Genomic DNA, 13,255 nt, shown 5'->3' on the forward strand with positions numbered 1-13,255 from the left:
TTTGAGCAGTGTCTCATGTCAGTCAGCTTGGCATTTGCTGCAATGTTGAAACCCTTAGCTTCTAGCAGAGCACCAAAGTGGTCCAATAGTGTCTGGAGTTCATTATGGCCACAAGATGATAATGCTTCCTTGCTTTTAGGACAATTGCTTGGTTCAAAAATTTGAAAGGCACCAATAAAATCCTTATCAAATTCTTCAAATCTCTCATTCAGATATGTGACAATTTTACCTATGAAGATGACAGTTTCTTTAGCCACGGATTGAGCAACTGTCTCTTTTGTGGCACTTTTTGAGCCTCTGGCCTTTATCTGACCACTAATAGCAATTACCTTTTCTCTATGTAACCACTTGCCAGTTTGTTCACATGTTGTGAGCTCTTTAACAATTTTCTAGGATCTCTCAACATGATTCAGATTGCCCAACTTCTCTTTGCAAACAGTGAGTTTGTCAGAAACAATGTTCACAGTAGTAGAATTGTCTTGCATTTTGAGATTAAGAGATGTTAAAATAGGCAGAACTGCCAAGAGTACGTCCATGTACACGATGAATTTAAGGCTTGTCAAAGTACTGCATAATCCTGCAGCTCTCTGTCCACGTTCCCCTTTGTCATGCAGCTTTACTTGATACAAATGCTCTGCTAAAGCTGGCCAGTTATGAGAAATTTACTCCAGAGCGCGCTCTTTGTAGGCCACCCACCGGGTTCCTGTCCCTTTTGTTGGCTTTACCAGCTTCTTTGAGGTCAGCTCAGTTCTGTGGCGAATTGTCATAAAACTTCCATAGGTTTTCTAAAAAGGTTTGGATACTATTCTTGATGGTCTTCTTAATTGCAAGTTCCAATCTGTGACTAACACAGTGGATCTCTATCAAATAAGGTTTTTGCGCCTTCAGTCTGTTGACAAGTCCTTTATTTGTGCCAAAATTGACAGCTGATGGGGCAGCTGTCAGGATTATAATTGATTCAAGCCAGTCGGGAAACTTGTCATATTTGGACAATGCTGCAAGTACAAAAAATTAGTACCCAATATTAGTTACTTCCTGTAAAAAAAAAAAAATGTAAATTTGTACTTTGGAAAATTCAATTGGTCCATTATCTATTACACTAGTTGTGTTAGGTTAAGCTCCAATTCTGTCAGTGGTAAATACATGGTTCTTCTTGGTTTAAATTAATTGAAAAATTCTTGAGTTTTCACTGATGTATATTAATAATGGAATGACTATGTAAACCTAAATTAAAACACAAATGTACATGAAATATTGTCCAATGTAATTTTTCTTAATTAGGAATTCAGGATAAATCCCGAAAATTCTCATCCCAGGTGATTAAGAAATCTTTACCTGAACTAAGTGCCTGTAGCTTGTTTGTTTGTTTGTTTTGGAATTTCGCACAAAGCTACTCGAGGGCTATCTGTGCTAGCCGTCCCTAATTTAGCAGTGTAAGACTAGAGGGAAGGCAGCTAGTCATCACCACCCACCGCCAACTCTTGGGCTACTCTTTTACCAACGAAAAGTGGGATTGACCGTCACATTATAACGCCCCCACGGCTGGGAGGGCGAGCATGTTTGGCGCGACTCGGGCACGAACCCGCGACCCTCAGATTACGAAGCGCACGCCTTAACGTGCTACGCCATGCCAGGCCCATGTGCCTGTAGCAAGTGTTCAGAATCAGCCTTCTCAACTGACTGCAGACACAGCTTGACAACTTAGACTGTGGGCATGACTGTTTTCATGCTCCTTAACAACACTTGCTCTCAGATTGGAAGATCCTGTGATGAAGGTGTTCATCTGCCTTCCACAACTTTCCACAAATTGAGCAAAACATCAGTCTGGTAGCGTTGTTGTACTCCAGCCATGGTCAGCCTCTATTCCATTCGTCTTGGAAACGACGAGTAGACTTAGCGCCAGTACTAGCAGTAACAGTTTTCGCTTTAATGCTTGGGCTTGGGTCAACAAGCTTGGTTTTTTTCACTTGGGGTTCCATAGTATTGTCTTCTGACTCATTAGCCTTGCTTGTGAAGCCAAACTGAAATAGATCGTGAGACTTTCCTGTTTTTTTACTATCAGACGCCATGGTCAGATCGTCGTGAATGTTTGGAAGTCACGTGACTATCCGGGAAGGCACGGATAAGGCGACCTAAAAAACGTATTTTGTGAGCGTTCACAACCGTTTTTTTAAATTTACTTTTTTTTTTGTCTTAAATTAAATCTTAAATTTTGTAAGTTATTTTCCACTCATTATAGAATATACTTTTAAGCAAAATCTTTAAGCTGTGCATATACAGCTTTTGCCTCGCTTATTTTTGAGGGGACGATGTATTTGTGTCCGATATGTTAGGAATATGACCACCGGTCAGGATGTCCGGTGAGAGATGGGAAAGTGCCGGTCAGATTTGATTTTTTAACGGACATGTCCGGCTTTAAACAGAAAATTTCGATCCCTGATGTATCTCAGAATTAGTTTACTCGTCGTTGGCCTAGATCGTCGATAAAATATTCAGTTCTAGACTGGATGTAAGACTCAGCATCACCTGTAAATCTGTAAACCTGTTGTGTATGTGTGTTCTTATAGCAGAGCTACCGAGGGAATCGAACTCCTGATTTTAGCATTGTAAATCCGTAGACTTACCACTGTACCAGCGGGGGACAAAACTAATTCTGAATTGATATTGTCACACCTTGCTTAAGTTAGCTCGTTCATTTGGCCTAACACTACTTATAAGCTGACTTTTACGAACGAAGATATTTAATGTCCTCGAAGACATACTAATATCTGAAGTTAAACGGGTTGTAATGTTCGAAGTATAAAAATGTTCCTGGTCAAATTCTGTAGTTTTCTGATTAATAAGCGTTAACCACAGTTATAGCTTCTGAGACTTATAGTATATTGGCTGTGGCTGACGAATAATATTCTATTTTGTCTCTAGCTGCTTTTATACGCGAGATTATAGAACGTTGAACAATGCTCGAACGCGCTAGCTTTTTCGTGGAACAAACATTGTTACATCTTACTCTCAAGAACCTTCTACAAATTTAGAGAACAGGCGAGACTTGCGCAATACACATCCAACAGTATACACCACATGCATTAAAAAAAGTATATTGAAATAAATATAGGTATTCAAATAAATGTATAACGGTAAATCCTTTACATGCGTAATATTTTTCCCGCATTACAAAGAACTCTAACGGAACAACTCGTCAGATCGTCGTATAATATGCTAAAAAGAGGGAGGTGTATTGAAACCACTACATATAATATCATCTTATTATATACTTAGTTATATACAAGAGAGTTTCTTTTAGTGCATACTGGACTGTCTGTACTCTATCCACTGTGGGTGGTGGTCGAACCCAGAATGTTAGAAGTATGAACCATCAGTATTACTGCTAGGACGTTATGGAGTATGCACGAGAAAGAGGCAAACGGGACATCTTCAAGTATTATGTAAAACTGACGTACGAAAGACAAGACAGCCAGTCGTTTTTTTTTCTTTATCCATGTGTTATGTGTGATTTGTTACTGTGCACGAAAATGCCAAATGTGTTTCGTTTTTGCTAATGTATAATTATTTTTCTAAGAAACATATACCTTACATCTTACAAAAAAAAAAAAAATCCATTTAGCCGTGAAACGTGTGCACAAATCTTGTGTTTTTGTACCTTTACTACATAAGAACTCTTGTGTAATTTATGAACTTTATTGGTAGTTTTAAGTTTTGGAGACGTCAAAGAAATATTGATTTTAAACTTACATAAATCAAAGCTTAAAATCGTAACAAAAAATCACGAATGTCTGCTAGAGATTTGCGAAACAATCAATATTATTTAAACAAGACATAAGAGGACGATCAGAACAAGTTTTTGCAATCCATTTTTATCTCAGATGATCACGTGCTCATTACCTCAACAGTTTCTTTGTTTACGATGATTGATTGCTAAGTAATATATGTCCTATGACCGTCATTTGAAGTGTATGTTTTTCAGTGTAAGTTGTTCATACCAAGATAAAATAGTCAAGTAAATAAAGTTCACTACTGTCATTTTAAGTTTTTATTTTTCAACGAAAAATGCTCATCTTGAGATATAAAGGTCAAATAAATAAAACTGACAGTCATTTGAATTTATTTTCCAATCTCCTCCCGAGCTATAGAGGTCAAATAAATAAAACTGTCTATAGCTATTTTTCAATGACAGTTGGCTCTTACGAGATAAAAATGCGAAATAAACATCTTATTTTAGTCAGAATATTTACCGACGTACAGAAAGTTTTTGTTGTTGTTATTTTGTCGAACTACAGTAATTAACAGTAACTTATTGTTCATCCTTTTATATATGGATGGATGTGGCTTACCTGTCAGACAGTGAGGTAGAACAGTGTAACTTACGAACAATTTAACTAATATTTCTGGCATATAATAATATTATTTTCGTATTACAGAATGAGGTAATAGAATTACATGTTAATATGATTAAATAAGAATAGACCGTCTCGTCTATCACAGGTTTTCTAAGTAATATTATTGTGGCATTCAAAATAAGAATTCGCCATACGTTCTTTCAAAACGAAAGGTATTAATTATAGTACCACATTATAAGACAAATAAATTGTATTATTTTTTATTGTAAGAGATTTAAACCACGCCATTACTTAAGAGATAAAATGGTGTAGTTTTAATAAGAGCGTGATATGTATAAAGAATTAATGTGATAATTTATCATTATATGGAAAACTTCTGTTAGTAAAGAGAGTAGGACTGTGCTATATATTCAATGAAATTGGTATAATAAATCCACATTTCAATGAATTCATTGGTGTGGTATTTTTATACCTCTCTTAGTTAAAAACCTTCCGTAAAAATGAAAAATTTAATTTGCTTGTAAATTATTTCGTTCATCAGGAATATAACTCACAGTTACCTGGCACATTGCTACTAATTCTAGTAATGTAAGTTTACGGTGATGTCTTTTTACAATATTATTTGTTTTTGTTTTTAATTTCGTCCAAGGTTATTCGAAGACCATCTGCACTTGTCTTCCCAAATGTATTAGAAGTGATAGACTGGAGGGTTTCGTTTGGTTTGTTTTGAATTTCGCACAAAGCTACACTAGGGCTATCTGCGCTAGCCGTCCCTAATTTAGCAGTGTAAGACTAGAAGGAAAGCAGCTGGTCATCACCACCCACCGTCAACTCTTGGACTACTATTTTACCAACGAATAGTGGGATTGACCGTCACATTATAACACCCCCATGACTGAAAGGGCAAGCGAGGTTGGTGTGGCGGGGATTTGAACCCGCGACCCTTAGATTACAAGTCGAGAGCCTTAACCACCTGGCCATGCCGGGCCTAGACTAAAAGGAAGGTAGACATTTAGCACCACCTACCGTCATCTCTTGGGCTACTCTAATCAGGTAGTGAGATTGCTCATAACGTTATAACACTCCATGGCTAAAAGGGTGAGAATGTTCGGTGATGGGATTCGTACCATCGACCCGTAGATTACGAATCGAACGTCCTGACCACCATGTCATGCCAAGCCGTTTTACATGAACAACGAAGCTGTTCAAAGTCTCTTTGCAACTTTTTAAATAATTGGTATTAGAATTATATTCAAAATACAATGGTATTGTTTGTTTGTTATTAAGCACAAATTTACACAAAGGGCTATCTGTGCTCTGCCCACCACGAGTATTGAAATTGCAAGCAGTTAAGTCCATAGACATAATGCTGTGCCACTGGGGGCATATGGTAGGGTAAAACAGTTTGAGAGTTTTGATTATTAGAAGAAGTGTATTAAAGAAACTTAAATTTAATTAGTTGATTGTTTTGTAGTTAACACACAAAGCTACACATGGCGTTGAAACACGGGTTTAAGAAAATTATGGAACCATTGTTTCGCATTCAGCCCACATAGAAAGTTTGTTTGTTTGTTTGTTTTGGAATTTCGCACAAAGCTACTCGAGGGCTATCTGTGCTAGCCGTCCCTAATTTAGCAGTGTAAGACTAGAGGGAAGGCAGCTAGTCATCACCACCCACCGCCAACTCTTGGGCTACTCTTTTACCAACGAATAGTGGGATTGACCGTCACATTATACACCCCCACGGCTGGGAGGGCGAGCATGTTTAGCGCGACGCGGGCGCGAACCCGCGACCCTCGGATTACGAGTCGCACGCCTTACGCGCTCGGCCATGCCGGGCCCTACACATAGAAAGAATACACGTATCAAAAATTTATTTGTTTGTTTTGTTGTTTTTTTATATTTGTAATCAAGCACAAAGTTACATACATAAAGAACCACCCGTGCTCTGCCAATTACAGGTATCGAAATGTGGTTTATAGCGATATAAGTCCGCAGAAATAACTTTGTGCCATTGGGGGGGCCTAAAAGTAAGAAATAAAATAATAGTAACATTTTTATAACAGCTAATTTCGCATAGTGTCGACAGATGACGTTAATAAACGGTGTTTGTCAAACCAGAGGATGACACAAACATGAAATTAATTATGTTTTCAAGTTTCAGTTAAACATTGCTATTCGGGCTGCTCGATCCCAACGGTGAAAACTACATACATAGCCCGTTGAATAGCTTTTTTCTGCAGTGGTCAGCCATCTGTTATTGTTATTACATTGTAGAGCTGCGGAACATTGATTTGATATCACACCTGTTTTCTTTGTTTAACTTATACGTATGTTGCCACTGCCTGGTGGATAGGATACTCGACTTTCAAATCCGCGGGTCGCGGGATCAAAACCCGTCGTCGAACATGCTCATCCCTATAAACCATTAAGTTTATAATATGACAGTAAAGACTTCTTCTCGTTCGTAGAGAGAAACACGAGTGTTGAATAACTTCTCTCTAGTATACCACTTTAAAATTATAATGTGTTGAGCGAATAGCAGTGAAACGGCTTCGGGCGAAATTTCTACTGAACAAACAAGTCGCTCTGCAGTGTTGATAGAGTAGATATTATAAGGAGAAATTTATTATTACTCTTAATGAATTTTAAATGTTTGTTTCGCTCTCCACCCCTTCAAAGAACAAAAACAAAACAGATCTTTTTAAAATCACGTTCCGAAAACTGAAAGAAAAAATCATTTTTTCTGTCTTAATAATATTTACCACACGTGATAAACTGGCATTTGTCGAGAAAATCTAAATCGATAAAATGGAACTTTGAACAGTGCGTGATAGTAGTAGACGTCGAAACCGATATGAATCCATGTGTTATCACAAAATACTCTTTGCACTCTAAACTGTGGGTGTGTTGTAAGAGTGACTGTCAATCCCTCAGGGCGAATGATGGGTGCTAAGGTGCTGCTCATTGGCAGCTGACACTCTGGTCAAAATAATGGACGGTGTTAAATAGCTTTACTGTTTTTTTCAATAAATATAAACATTAGTTAAAACAGCATTTAAGGAAATCTTAATGTAAAGAAGATTCTTTATCAATATTCATGTTGGATAAATAAGGTAGACTATAACTTTTCAACCATGTAGTGGTTTGGTTTGTTTTGAATTTCGCGCAAAGGCCTTGTAGTGAGTGTATACAATACGTACATAAAAACACCCTACTTGTAGTGAGTATATACAATACCTACATAAAAACACCCTACTTGTAGTGAGTGTATACAATACCTACATAAAAACACCCTACTTGTAGTGAGTGTATACAATACGTACATAAAAACACCCTACTTGTAGTGAGTGTATTCAATACCTACATAAAACACCCTACTTTGGGTGTTGTAGAGTTTTGGTTCCTATATTTTTCTAAGAGGAACGATGTTTCCATTTTGATAAATAGATCATAGTAATACTTATGTAGCAATAGGTAACTAGTTATGAAGTTATCAAAGTTATTAATAGGATAAATGTAGCAAATTCCATTATTATTATGTATGATAGATTTTTAAAGATCACATAACAGCTCGTTCTTGTTTAACGTTTTTTCCAGCCGTGAGAAGAGGGTGGTTGTTTGTTTTTGAATTTCGCGTAAAACTACTCGAGGGCTAACTTCTAATGTAGCAGTGATAGACTAGAGGTAAGACAGTCAACAACACTCGCCGCCAACCCTTGAACTACTCTTTTATCCATAAATAGTGGTATAGGCTGACACATTATAACGCCTTCACGGCAGAAAGGGCGAGGATGATTGGTGACGAGGATACGAGCCCACGTTTCGCAGATTGCACGTGAAGCGATTTGGGGGAAAGTGGTTGTAGAGTGACGGTCAATCCTACAATTCGTTGGCAAAAAGTAGCCCGACAGTTGATGGTGGGCGCTACTTATAGTTGCAAGTTATAAGTTAGGAACTGCAGCCATTTGTTGTTAGAAGCCTTACCATTGAAAGAGAAAAACATATATTAAGTCTCTTTTTAAAATGATTTATCGTATATATATTCTAATAATAATATGAGATTGTGCTGTGTTATAAACTAAACTTAAAATGACGGCCACTGTGATTCAAAGTTGTCACTATTGTAAAAAGTTCATTGAGATTACTTGCCTTTTTTGTTTAGGGAAAGTATTATACAATAAAATAATAACTACTTTATCTGATTAAATTTATTGAGACAACATTTCTAATATTCTTTCGCATAATTTTAGTAGGCAATTGTAAAGTTATTTTACTTCTGCTTAAAAAATTATGCTACCATAAAATATAATAAATATTTATTCATTATCGGATACAAAGCTTCCACTACGTTTGTTTTAGTAATCGACGCTTTATGTTATAATACTTTTACCCATAGCTACACAATCGGCTATCTATACAGGCCCACTACGGGTACCTAAGCCCTGTTTTTATCGTTATAAGCCTTCAGATTTTCCGCTGAGCTTCTGGAAGGCCTATTTACAAAGGAATTCTTTCTTATGATCCGAGACAAACAAACCTAAATTTGTCTCTTCATTTATAATCACAAATTTAATTTATTATAAACAATAGTCTTCCATCTACCCTAGGCCCGGCATGGCCAGGTGATTAAGGTACTCGACTTGTAATCTGAGGGTCACGGGTTCGAATCCTTGTCACACCAAACGTGCTCGCCCTTTCAGCTGTGGGAGCGTTATAAGTGACGGTAAATTCCACTATTCGCTAGATAAAAAGCAGCTCAGGAGTTGGCGGTGGGTGGTGATGATTAACTACCTTTCCTGTAGTCTTACACTACTAAATTAGGGACGGCTAGCGCAAATAGCCTTAGTTTTGCGCGAAATTCAAAACAAACCAATCCATCTACCCTTCAAGGTACAAAATAATAAAGTTTACTTTTATCAGAATTTGATAATAATTTAAAAGGCAAATCTTATTAAAACACGTTTTATGAAAATGAATAAAAATATGTTGTTTTTTTGCAGCTTCATAAACTACTTGATAGTTTAAGAAGATTACTTCTTGTGGTGTTAGTTGACAATATATTGCTTAGTTACTATATAAAACAGTTATTTTGAATCGTGTTGCATTTGTTTTCAACGATCTAAAACATTGCGAAACCAATCTTGATCGAACGTGGCTTACAAGATTAGATCGCCAGACTTTGAGTCTCTTTATCGGTGATTAATGTCTTCTCGTTATACGAAATTGTACTCTGGACTTTCGGATCGTAGATGCGTTATAAGAGTTACAGTTAAATCCCAATGTTCTATTAGGGTAAGCCAAAAGTTGGCGGTTGGTGCTGTTGATTAGTTGCATTCCTTCTAGTCTATCAACTCGAAATTAGGGACATTTAGCGCAAATAATCTTTCTGTAGATTCGTACGAATATCCAAAGTAAAGAAACTTAATATTCTAGTAGCAATCTGAGAAGTAGCTAGTTGTACCATTATTACAAGATGATCATTGACGTTTCATTTGGAAACTAAATAGTATGAAAAAAATACAATATTATACATGTATTTATGAGTTATTTTTATTATGAGGTTCTAGATATTGCTTCATCTGGTATAGGTAAAAAAAAAAAACCTATCAATGCTTTTCAGTTGTTATTCTTCAGCGAGGTTCATTATAGGTCACTCGGTAAGAAAAGTTCGTATCATACGAGAATTAGTTCGCAGATGTTACAAGTCTGGTTAACAGAATATTATATACTTTGCGGTCTTTCTGATAGAAGGAATTTCGTCAAATGTTCTGTTCACGTGGGTAAACCAACGTGTATACTTTTTGTGGTTAATGATACGGCTATATAAGATTTACGAATGTCTCGAGCATCTAAACATATATTAGTTTTTCTCTTGCAAAATTAACATTTTGCAGAGGATGAAACTACAGAACTAGAGCTATTGCTCTTGGAGATTGAAATGACAAACGAATCGTTATTTATGATAAGAAACCCACTTGTAGTAAAAATATATTCTAAAAGCGACTCATATGGGTATTAACACTTTAATTAAAATAAAGTACAGAACAATTTCGACCTTCTTAGATCATCTTCAGGTTAACAAAGAGGTTAACGAATTGCTGTTTGTTCTCATTCAACATCCCCGATATCGGAGTATTTATTTGTCTATAACGCAAATACCCTTATTTCTTAAGTTCCTACTCCTTCAAAAAACTCCTGTGTTTTTGAATTAAGCACAAAGCTACACAATGGGCTATTGAAACCCGGTTTTTCGCGTTGTAAGTCTGCAGACATACCACTGAGTCACTGGGGGGGCACAGCGCGTTGTGTTCTCATGCGCTAAAACTTTAGTTTTACTGTTGTAGTTTGTTCGGCAGCAAGATTTACAGTTTAAAAAATAAGCTGGTACTGTTTCTGCAATCGTGTTAAGGGTGAATAAAATGAACTATAGGCAAGAAATTACCCATTTTCTTTTATTCCCCATTTTAGGGCCCGCCATGGTTAGGGCGATCGAATCGTAATCCGAAGGTCGCGTGTTCGATTCCCCATCACAACAAATATGCTCACCCTTTCAGCCGTGATGAACAATAAAGAGGAAACAATCAATCAAAGTTGAAGATTTTATATCTTGTATATTTCTTAATGGATTGCCTTGAAATTTGGTATGTGAAGTAAGGGTCCATTAGAGCTCATCCAATGGAATTATAGAAGATCAAGAGAAGGTCAGTCAAACAGGAAATTAGGTCATTCGAAAGGATGTATAAGAAAAATTTGTCTGAAAACATAGAACTTAATAATAAGGAGTTTCTAAAGTACTTTAGGGATAAACAAAATGTTAGGATGAAGATAAGGCTTTTGAGGGATAAAAGAAGAAGGCTTGTATCTGATGATTATGAAATGGCTAGGTTATTAAGTTCTGTTTTTCTTTAGTTTGTACTAATGAAAACTTAGCAATATTCCTCATCTTGAGTAATTGATAGATCAAAACAATATTGAACAAAACAATTTCATAAATTCTGAGTTTGTTAAAATAAAATTGGGAAATTTAAAGAATGATAAGGCTTCTGAATCAGATACTATTTCCTCAAGGATTTTAAAAAAGGTCAAGGAGTCGACATGTAAGCCACTTGCTACAAATTTTATGAGTCCTTGAATAGTGGATAAGTACCAACAGATTGGAAATTGGTTAATATCACTCCTATCTTCAAGAGAGGTAATAGAAGTTGTCCCAAATGTTATAGGCCTATTAGTCTGACATCAGTTGTGTGAAACGTTTTCGAAAGTCTGATAAAAGATACTTTGCAAAATCATTTAATAAAGTTTTACTGAGGGAAAATCGTGCCTTACAAATCATTTGATATACTTTAAAAATGTTAATGCACATGTAGATGAGGGTAAAGGTATAGATTTGGTGTATCTAGATTTCTAGAAAGCATTTGACAAAATGTCACATAAAATATTCTGGGGTTAAGTTAACTAATTGAATAGAAGAGCGGCTTGATGGAAGAAAGTAGAGGGTTGTTATAAATGGAGTTCAATCAAACTGGATTAATGTTGCAAGTGCTGTACTTCAGGACTTATTATTAATACTGTTGATATTTTTTATTTACATCAGTGACATAGATGAAGTAATGGTTAATAAATTACTTAAATATGAGAATGATATTAAGGTCTTGGGTGTTGCTTGGTGTGAAGAATATGCTGCTGCTTTACAAATGATTTAGATCATTTAGTGCAGGGGTTCCCAACTGGTGGGTCGCGACTCCCCAGGGGGTCGCGAAGCTTTGGCAGGGGGGTCGAAAAGCCTTGTTAGAAGTAGCTTGGGATAACATTAATTTTATTAAATTAATTACATTTTCATGCTCTTACATTTTTTTTTGTTTCGTTGCAAAGCAAAACGTGTGCTACGTTAGTTCAGTGTCATTAGGTGATATTATGGGTGTATGTATGCGTGCCTGTGAGTGAATGTGCCTGTGTGAATGTGTATGTGTCTGCAACTGTATGTATGTGTGTACTAGTGAGTAGCGAGTATGTGAGTGCACGCGCATGTACGTATGCTTGTATGTCTGTTTAGCTGTGATTAAGTATGTGTGTGCTCGCTGTCGACACGTGAGTCACATGTCCGTTGCTGATTGGATATATATGTTGAATATATGTTCTTTTTGTGAATTCAGGTTGGACCAATGTGATTTACTTTGCTGATAAATAATTACAGAATTTTTAAATATATTTTTTAGATGTTTCTTTCCCTCTCCTTCAGAAAAAATAAAAGAAAAATTAAGCTGCTGATAGTAAGCCCTAAGTAGGGGTCACATGGGTTTCAAACGTTTAGGTAAGGGGTCGCGAGTGCCAAAAGGTTGGGAACCCCTGATTTAGTGAGTTGGGCAAATAAATGGCAGATGGGTTTTAATTATAATGAATACAAGATATTACATGTAGGTTATCATAATTTGAATTATAAGTATAATTTGGATGGGAATAACCTTAATAGTGGCATGAAAGAAAAGGATTTTCGTGTAATGGTTGATCAGTTTCTTAAGCTATCCAAGCATGGTGCTGTTGCAATTGGTATGGTAAGTAAGGTTTTAGGTTGTATCTACAGAAATAATGAATGCAAATCTAAAGAGGTTATTTTATTGTATAGGTGATTGGTTAGGACACGTTTGGAATATTGTGTTCAGTCTTGGGCTCCTGACCTTTATAGAGACATTAAATTGTTGGAAAGGGTTCAGAGGAGGGTTGCTAAAACGGTACCTCGGATGGTGGAGTTGTCATTTGAGGGGAGGTTAGGATCCTTAAAATTGTTTTCTCTTGAAAAAGAAAACTCATAAGAGATCTGGTTGAAGTGTTTAAGATTGTAAAAAATATATGATAATGTTCATGTATCGACATTTCTTATACTTAACAACGAGAATTAT

The 13,255-nt window shown here is 36.3% G+C and overlaps 1 protein-coding gene across 8 annotated transcripts in view; it reads left to right on the forward strand.

The window, feature by feature from the left end:
- Positions 1 to 13,255, forward strand: part of LOC143252231 (tRNA methyltransferase 10 homolog B-like) — a 196,995-nt gene that overhangs the window by 117,436 nt on the left and 66,304 nt on the right. Inside the window, exon 8 of one of the 8 annotated variants that reach the window (XR_013028892.1) lies at positions 10,827 to 11,059. The exons of the other annotated variants lie outside the window; for them this stretch is intronic. The gene's annotated coding sequence lies outside the window, so the exon portion shown is untranslated. The remainder of the gene's footprint in view (positions 1 to 10,826; positions 11,060 to 13,255) is intronic. 8 annotated transcript variants of the gene reach the window in all.

Source organism: Tachypleus tridentatus, chromosome 6 (assembly GCF_004210375.1).
Source record: "Tachypleus tridentatus isolate NWPU-2018 chromosome 6, ASM421037v1, whole genome shotgun sequence".
NCBI lineage: Eukaryota > Metazoa > Arthropoda > Merostomata > Xiphosura > Limulidae > Tachypleus > Tachypleus tridentatus.